The sequence below is a fragment of the Tauraco erythrolophus genome, chromosome 2, assembly GCF_009769465.1.
Source record: "Tauraco erythrolophus isolate bTauEry1 chromosome 2, bTauEry1.pri, whole genome shotgun sequence".
Lineage (NCBI taxonomy): Eukaryota > Metazoa > Chordata > Aves > Musophagiformes > Musophagidae > Tauraco > Tauraco erythrolophus.
The window spans coordinates 85,433,703-85,442,277 of NC_141466.1; positions in this window are offsets into that span (position 1 = coordinate 85,433,703).

Below are 8,575 nucleotides of genomic sequence, written 5' to 3' on the forward strand. Positions count from 1 at the left end.
AAAGAGTTATTTTGTATTTTGTTTTCTATTAAAAGCATTTAGTTTAAAAAAAAATAATTGTTTGGTCCCTTTCTGGGAAACTTTCTCTGGCTTGCATGGGAAGGAGAGAGCAGGACCATGCTTCTCCTACACTGCTTGAGCCAGAGCCCGCTTGGCACTTGGAAGCTGAATCTGGTGGTGGTCTTGCTCACTTGGTATGTGCTGTTTTGATATTCCCCTACTTGCTTTCCACAGAGCTAACTTGGCAGGTCATGGAGTAGGGTATAGACGCAGCTTTGTAGGTCAGCAGAAATGCGTGTGGAGGATCTAGGTACCCCTTGAGGTTGACGCTGTGCACCAAAAGGTCTTACTCTGTAGCACTGCATGATGCTTACTGTGTAGTTTGACATTCTAAAATGCCTCTTTTGAGCAAAAGCACAATCCTAATGTCTTCTAGACGGGCTGTCAATATTAAGTGGTGATTCCCTTCAACTTCTCTCAGACCTTCTAGACTTTTGTAAGAGACTTCTGTTGAGAACTCCAAACAATCTAAGAGTTTAGATGACAGCTCACAATTGCTTTTTCTTTTTTTTCCCTTTGTCTACTTAGGTTGGTAAATGACCAAAACTTTTTATCAGAAAAGTGTTTGATCTTTCTGAAATTAGTCACAGTGTGTGCTGGGGCTCAGCTCCGTGAGTACCAGAAACTCCTGTATGCTTGGAGTGGCACTGCTAATTTTCTGCTGGCTAGATATCAAAAGCATGAAGCAGCTCAACAATCCCAGACTAGGATGAGGCATTTTGAAAAAAAAACAGTAAGAGATGATGGTATTGCTGATGCTTTTTTCTGTGCAGGTCTCTAGAGAGACTTTGTCCTTCAGATCTATTCAGCTGATACTGCTCATCACATTAAGTGCATTGTGTTCTTCAACCTGCGATAATCTCTATGGTTGTTTTGAGTGGTTTTGCTCATTTCTATGGATTCTAGCCCAAAGATTTCATGGTGAAATGACTGCTTTTGTATCATAACAAAGTATCAAAGTGCTTGGCTGAACGCCTGTGTGAATAGCTAGGAAGGATATTGCTCAGCAGTGTTCACTGGAACTCTTCTTGCTGTTTGTTGCCATATGTCCTGAGCAGTGTTTAGATTTAGAGGAGCTGGACTTTTGGTCCTGAAATACAGCAAACAGCAACCAAAAGGGGGGGGGGGTGTGGAAATAAAGGTGAGATGGGCAGACAACAAAGATTCCCTTTAACATCTTACCTCTACAGTGGAATTGGGCTTTTTATTAGTTGGGTTATGAAGTATTTTGCATACAAAAGTAGCAAGTAAAGAGACTTGGGAAGCAAATGCTACTACATGTACATAGACTAAAAGACATAAAGATGATTTCTGAGGTGTTGGAAAAATAATATCTTTAATGATCCTCTTCAGACCTATAAACTTTCATGTGTTGTGTAGACGGTTTTTGGTGCTCATGGAATGCCAATGTTTGAAGGCAGGAAGCCAGGAAATTAGACTATAAGAAATGTCTGCAATTGATTGACAGGCTGAATTGCAAGGCAGAACTGGGAGGAAAGTATGAGTGGGAGGAAGGAATGCCATCAAGTCTAGCAAAATTTGGACTGTAATCTCTATTAACAGTGTATTTCAGAAATAGGGATGCATTTGCACAGATCTCTTTTTCTATTTTAAATATATATCACAAAACCACAAAAGCATTTAAGTTGCCATAGTTAAGCACTCAAATATTAATTAGTGTCATAGCAGGGACTGTTGCTGCTTGTGAGTCTGTGTAACACAGTTCTCAGGCATGTAACTGGGTACTCCTTCCCCTCCAAAGCTCTGCTCACTTCATGCGCCTCCTGCACGATGCACAGTTCACCAGGCACTGCATGATAACAGGCAGTGGCTAACAGGAGATGCTTGGAGAAAGAGGGCATATAGACAGCGATCTTTGCATGGTTTGCACACTCCTATCTTCTCACTGTTTGTTAGTTTGGGGTTGTGGTGTTTTGTGGGTTTTTTTTTCAGTAGACCTCCAGAGCTGCAGGCTATGTATCTGCAATAGCTCCTGATAGATTTTGTTTCTATTAATTTTGTCTCATCCCTTTTATTAATCAGCTTCATACTTGTAGCTTCCACAGTTTGCTGCAGCAAGAACTTCTACACCATAATTATTTTTTTTGGGGGGGAGAGGGGGAGGAAGCATTTCCTTGGTTTTGACATCCATTACCTGATAATTTTTTTCTGTTGCCTAACCCGCTTGAATTGATAAAGGCAATGAACAGCAGAACAGCCTTTCAAAAGGTGTCACGTACTCCCAGGCCACAGTGAATACAAAGCTGAAGTGCAAGTCCATGCTTAGTCAGGGAATACTGATGAAAGGAAAGGGTATTTGCTCTAATAAACAAACTGCTACACCCATTCACAGGTCTATGTTAAAGTTGCCCTTCCCACGTTTAACACTGACATCTCCTGAGCAACGTGCTGCCACGCCGTTCAGTCTAAACGCCTTAACTTCCCAAACGGTGGAGTTCATCTTCTTTCTCCCCTTTCCGGTTCCTTTGTGAAAAAGCTGCCTCTTACAAGTGTCTAAGTCTAAAAACATTTTACAGAAATGGTATTTCCATTAACAGATCCTTTGGGTTCGCCAAGAAAAATAAAAAGGACTTCAGGCTACTTTTCTAACCTCGTTTCAACTGTGGCTGACTGTTTGTTAGTCCTCCAGGCTCAGTGAGTTCTTCAACAAAGTCCTGAAATGGCCTTCCTTCTGAGCAGTGTCCAGTTGCTCACGGTGAGGCAGGCTCTAAAACCGTTCCATTACGAGACACCGATGTGACAGTTAAATTAACTGCCTGGATGTTCCTCGCCAAAGACTATCCCGTCATGCTGCACGTTAGCTATGGGTTTTTTTAACACTACTGGATAGGAGCCTAAACTGAAATAACTCAACAATGCTCACTATGCACAGTGAATTTCAAATACAAAATACTGGTAAAATTTGTCTTGGGAGTGGTAATCTTTTTTAACAATTTTAAACATGCGTTTGGCTTTCTGTTTCCTGGACACCACTAGGCAACAGCGCTGACCTGCACATACACAGAGAAGGTGGTATATTCTCTCTAAGTGCCCAGTTTAAAACAAGGCATTATCCACCGTGTTTGTCATCTTGCAAAAATGTTCTCTTGGGACCGTGAAATTCCTGAACGAAACAGCTGTGGAAGCTATTTTCTATAACTTGATACCATAGGTGTTACTCTGTAACTAAAACATGCATCCTCTTTTCAAACAGAGGGATCAGCTGCATCAAGCTGAGGGTTAGACAAGGAAGGAAAACTCAGAGCTGTGCTTATTTCATTGATAGCCCTGCTTTCCTACCTAGTCCAAATCTGTTTAGGATAAAATTATCTTCTCTTTGCCTGGGTTTGCGATCTTCAATGAAGTCATGATCTTCTGTTTGTGACAAGCCTGATAACACAAATATTTTAGCATATACAGCCAGGGGATCAGCCAAGAACAGGACTTGATGGAGTTTGGTGCTGTTTGAGCCTATCAGTCAGCACAGGGATAATGCTCCTCTGACGCTGCCTGAGAACAGGAGGAAGAAACTGCCTGAATCCCCCTATCCCACCATTGAAGGGGGAGAGTGTACCGGTATCACTACCCCAGCTCTGGAGAATGGGATGGGAGGTGGTGCAGAAGCTATGAGTGTCAGGGACTAGGATCTTGATGGTGTTCACTTCTACTTCTTTGTTATTGCTTTTCCCCCCCACCCAGTACTGATGCTTCTGTTCACACTGCTACATATTGTGCAACACCACCAACTCCAGCAGCTTTCGTAGGACAGTAGGGCTGGTCAGGCAGCTTGTTGAAATAATCAAGCTGCCTTTCTTGCTCATAAATTGCTTGTAAATATTTCCTAATCAAGCATGTTTGGTTTTGGTGAGAGTTTTTTAGATTTTTGGGGGGTTTGCTTTTTTCCCCCTGTGGCTTAAAATTGTTTAAGAGAGGTCAGCTGTAACATACTGAACTACCTGCTTCCATCTGAGAGAAGCCTTTGATCTTGAGATATTCGGGGGATATTCTGAACCTCATTTGGAAGGTGGTGGATCAGACACTGCTCTGATCTTACGCAGGCTACCTAGACAGAAGCAGCGAGTGCCATGGCTCTCTTTGGTGGCCCAACAGTGCTCCCGTTGAAGCATGCAAAGACTGAGTTGCATGTGAGTCTCAGGAAGTTCCTAGAAGTGATGGATAGAGAAGAGGTAGGTGGACACTAAGGGGAACAAGGCTGCTAGGCAACAAACCACTCTTGCCAGAAACAATTTCTTCATTTCTGGACAGCAGTGATAGTACCTGCCCATTCTGATGTCTGCCTTAGGCCAGCCCTGGGCCTGGCTTTCTAGTGAGTAGTGATGCTTCATAGTTCACAGAGAGGGAAAGGACAGTGCAAATAAGGGCAGAAACTGCCGTGTGCTTGCTGCAGTGATAAACCGGGGTCACGCTGTAAGACGACCCCAGGCAAACTAGTGCCGGCCGCATCTGGAAGACGGCCATTTGTCCGGCATCCAGAAAAGCACTGCAAAACTCATGTAATGACAACTTGCCCTTTAGAACTAGCACAGATCCTTCCGGAGCTGCGTGTAGTTCACCACCGGAAAGCAGCCAGGCCCTAACTATGAGCTGAAGACATCCAACGTCTGGAGTTGTGAGCACACATGCGGCTTTGTAGTATTTTAGGTTAACACATCACACCTACAGCCCGTTGTTGGAGTTGAAACAAGGCATGTTTGCACAGCTTTTGCTCATTTTTTTGTGTTGGTGAGCAGCTTAGCTGGACACTTATGTGCTGGACTGCTGTTGCTTTTGCCATTTTTGCTTAAGGCAATGGCAGAGCAATCTGCATGTGGTAAACAAACTGGAAAAGAATAGCTAGAATTTTAGGCGCTCTCTTCCCTCCTGGCAACTCCGCTCCACTAGTGCAAATATGTCATGACCACTCAGAATGACTGTATAACCATCTGTGAGTTTAGGGTTTGTTGTATTTTTTTTTTACACTATTTTTTTTCCACAGAAGCAAAGCCTAAACCAAACTGGAACATAAAGCTCTGCTGCATCTAAAGTTCTCATCACTTCTGCCAGTTAGATCACCTCACCAGAGAGGAGGCAAGAGGTGGTTGGCTTTATCTTTTCTTTTTTTTCATCACTTATCCATAATTATTTATTACTTCTCCAAAGTCTCGAGACTTTGGAGAAGTAATAAACATTGCATGTTCTCCAACAGCCCTCATGCTGCAGCCAGTGCAGGAAACCCACAAGTGCAGAGAGAGAACCTGCCTTCCTGAAGCACTGTTTGTGTCTGTATGGGTTGTTTTATTGTGAGCACGTGGTGGTGCTTACCTGCGTAATTTTATTGAGTGAACACCTCATGCATCTCAGTGACATCTATGTGCCGGGAAGCCAGAGCCCTACCATGCACGCCCTTCTGCTCGAGCTGTGTGTGCTCCTCTGCCTCGGGTGTACTGTGCACCTGGCAGTGGGAACCGCATGCTCAGTCAGGTTTAATTTTGTGACGGAGGTGTTTCGATTGCTCTCAAATGGCAAAAGAACGTGTGTTGTGGGATTTCAAAGCATTGTGTTTCTTTTGTACTGCTTACTTCACTCGATGCAAAGGCTTTTGTCCTGCAGTGCCAGTTGTTTCTCCTTGCAGATGCAGAACAGGCTGCAAAACTATTTCAGTCTCAAGCCACAACTGAATATAAACCTAGCATTTGCAGTTTTATCTACCACATGACACCACATCAGCTTTCACACACTCAATCAGATAACCTGGGGACAGTGCAGGCTGGGCAGGACTGCCTACACAGCAGCTGGATGGAATCCCATGCCTCTGCAAACTTAGTTCTGAGTGTGCTCTTCCCGTGGTGCTTGCACCTGCCTCCCTTTCACCTGTATCCTCCCCTGCGTTCACTGGGTTTCCCCTCCGCATCTTCCCGGCACCCTGCAGGGGAAGAGGCCCTGGGCTGTGGCAAGAGCCCTGGCCCTCGGTACTGCACCCAGGCTGGAGGTTTGTTCCCTGTACTGTATCCCAGATCCCAATTTAATCCCCAGCCCCTGGAGACGTGGGGTGGCCAGACTGGGGCTCACGTGGGGTGTGCAGCGTGTCCTCACAGCCACTGGGAATGGCGTGGGCCCCTGGGGAGCTCCATGACACACAACCTTCCATGGCGTGCGGCTTCTCACGGGCCACAACAGGCTCAACTAACCAGCCCTCCTATTAAAAAAACTGTTATTTTGTTGGGGGTTCTCTGCTTTTACAGACGGTCTCGCACAGTTTTGCTCCAAAAACGCCCGTTTGTTCAGGAAACGCGAGTATGGTCGGACCAAAGCCGCGTAAGGGCGCTCACCGGGCCCTCCCCTCGCGTGCGGGCGGCGGCAACGCGCCGCGCTGCGCCGCCTTTGCAAACGGGGAGCGAATTAACCAGAAACACTGAAACCGCCCTAAAACTGGGGCTGGGGGTAGTTCTGGTCAAGATTCCCGCCCACCCCCTCACGGGGTGGCGGGCGGGGCGGCTCCGCGCAGGCACAGGCCGAGGCCCAGGTCTCTTCCCCTAAAGCCGCCCCGGGCCGCCATCCGCTCGACTTGGCCCGGCCCGGCCCGGCCCAACGCAGCTCCGCCCCAACCCGCCCCGTCCCGCCCCGTCCCGCCAGTCTCGCTCCTCGCCCGAGGGATCGATTGGTTGCGCCTCTGTTTCGAGGGCAGCTCGGGGAACTCGCGAGCGCCAGAAACGTCCCCCGGGTGTTCTGTGCGAGGGAGCGGTGCGAAAAAGCGCCTCACGCCCCGCCTTGCGCGGGCGCCGGGCGGCGCTCTGCCCCCTGGCGGGTCGCCGCGGTGAGGGGCGGTGAGGCGAAGGCGCAGCGGCCTGTCCCTAATGGAAACGTTGGGTGAAGCGCTAATTAATCGCGAGGCGTTGCTCGCCGGCAGCTAGTGAAGCCTTTCCTCAGGCGCCCGTGGAGCGGGCTGGGGTAACCTCCTACATGGACGCCGCTCCCAGAGGCCTTACATGAAACGGAGTCAGCAATGGCCTAAGCGCCTGCTGTGACGCGCAGGCCTGGCACCAGTCACTGCGCGTCACCGCGCACCGTGGCACCGGCCTCAGCAGCCGACAACTGGCCTTGGTGTGCCACTGCCCATGGGCCTCGTTCGCTTTGGTTCTGAGGTGCCTCAGGTGCTGGAAAAGGATCACGAGGTTTCACTGAAACACAGCCATCGCTCCTCGCAGCCTCGAAGGATGGCGTTGTAAAGCACAAGGAGGCCAGGGATGAGAAAGGCGGAAAACCAAACATCTCAGGTGAGGCCGCCACACCGCTGCCCTCGCAACGTGGTTGTCAAAACCTTTCAGCTGTCACCTGAGGGCTGTGAGGAAGGTTTATGCTAATTTACTCAGATACCAAGGGAAACTGCTCTGGCAAGGTGGTGATTTTCCCAGGATGGGGCTCCATCCCTCAGCACGCTCTCTGGGTGTGCTAACCCCTCAATTTCCCTAAGTACTGGGAATTTGACTACAGCATTTGTGGTAACAAAAGACTGTGTTCATGTTTTCTCCTGATCTTTTAATACAGTTTTACTCATTTGCAGACTTTAAAGTGTGGTTGTTCAAACAGCGCTCTTGCAAAACAAATGTCATGAGTTGACGTTAACTAATTCACACAGAAGCTTGATTGAAAAATTTAAAAGTAAAGGGTAGGTATCCCTATACTGGGCTCACCAGTGGGGGAAACGGGACACGGGGCAGTTGCCTGCTCTGGCTTCCAGTGCTGCACAGGCTCAGAAATGCTGCATCCCTGGTGACTCAGCTTCCTTTTCTTAAATCAGGGTTAGGGGCAGCAGATTCTTTGGAAAAAGGCTTGTACCCTGAGCAGCAATATGTCAAGAAAACAGTAACAATGAAGGGCTGTTCCTATGGATCCTGTATCCGCCAGCCTGAGCACGAGGTTGTGCACATGGTGTCTCTGCAAGGCTTGAGCCCTCTTCTGGAAGAAGATTTTCTCTCGCCTTGGATAGAGGCAGGATGCGCTGTGGGCACAGGGCACCGAGGCCTGACGCTCAGCCAGAGATGGCCTCTCCTGGCGTAACCCGCACAGGCCTGGGAGGGAGGAACAGGGGACGGGGGCAAACTCCCTCCCGCGGTGGGTCCGGGCCAGCAGAGCAGAGTCTCCCGTCCTTCCCCCGGGCTGCGGCGCCTCAGCGTCCGGCCCGCTCCCAGGTGGGGGGCCCCGCCGTCACCGGACAGGGCAGACTCGGGCGCCATTTCGGCGGGCCCCGACCCCCTCCCCTCCCCGCGCCGGGCGGCGGCAGAGGGCGCTGGCCGGGGGCCGAGGCGCGGCCCAGTGACCGGGAGGCGGCCGACAACCGCCGCCTTATCAGCGCGCCGCAGGCCGGCCCAGCCTCGGGCGGCCGCGGGTGCCCCGCTACCGGCCCATGGGCGGCGGCGGCGGCTCGGAGGCGCCTCCTCCTGCCGCACACCCAGCGCGGCGGGGACCGGCTGCAGCAGCAACGCCACCGCCGCCGCCTCCTCGGCTCCGCCGCGCC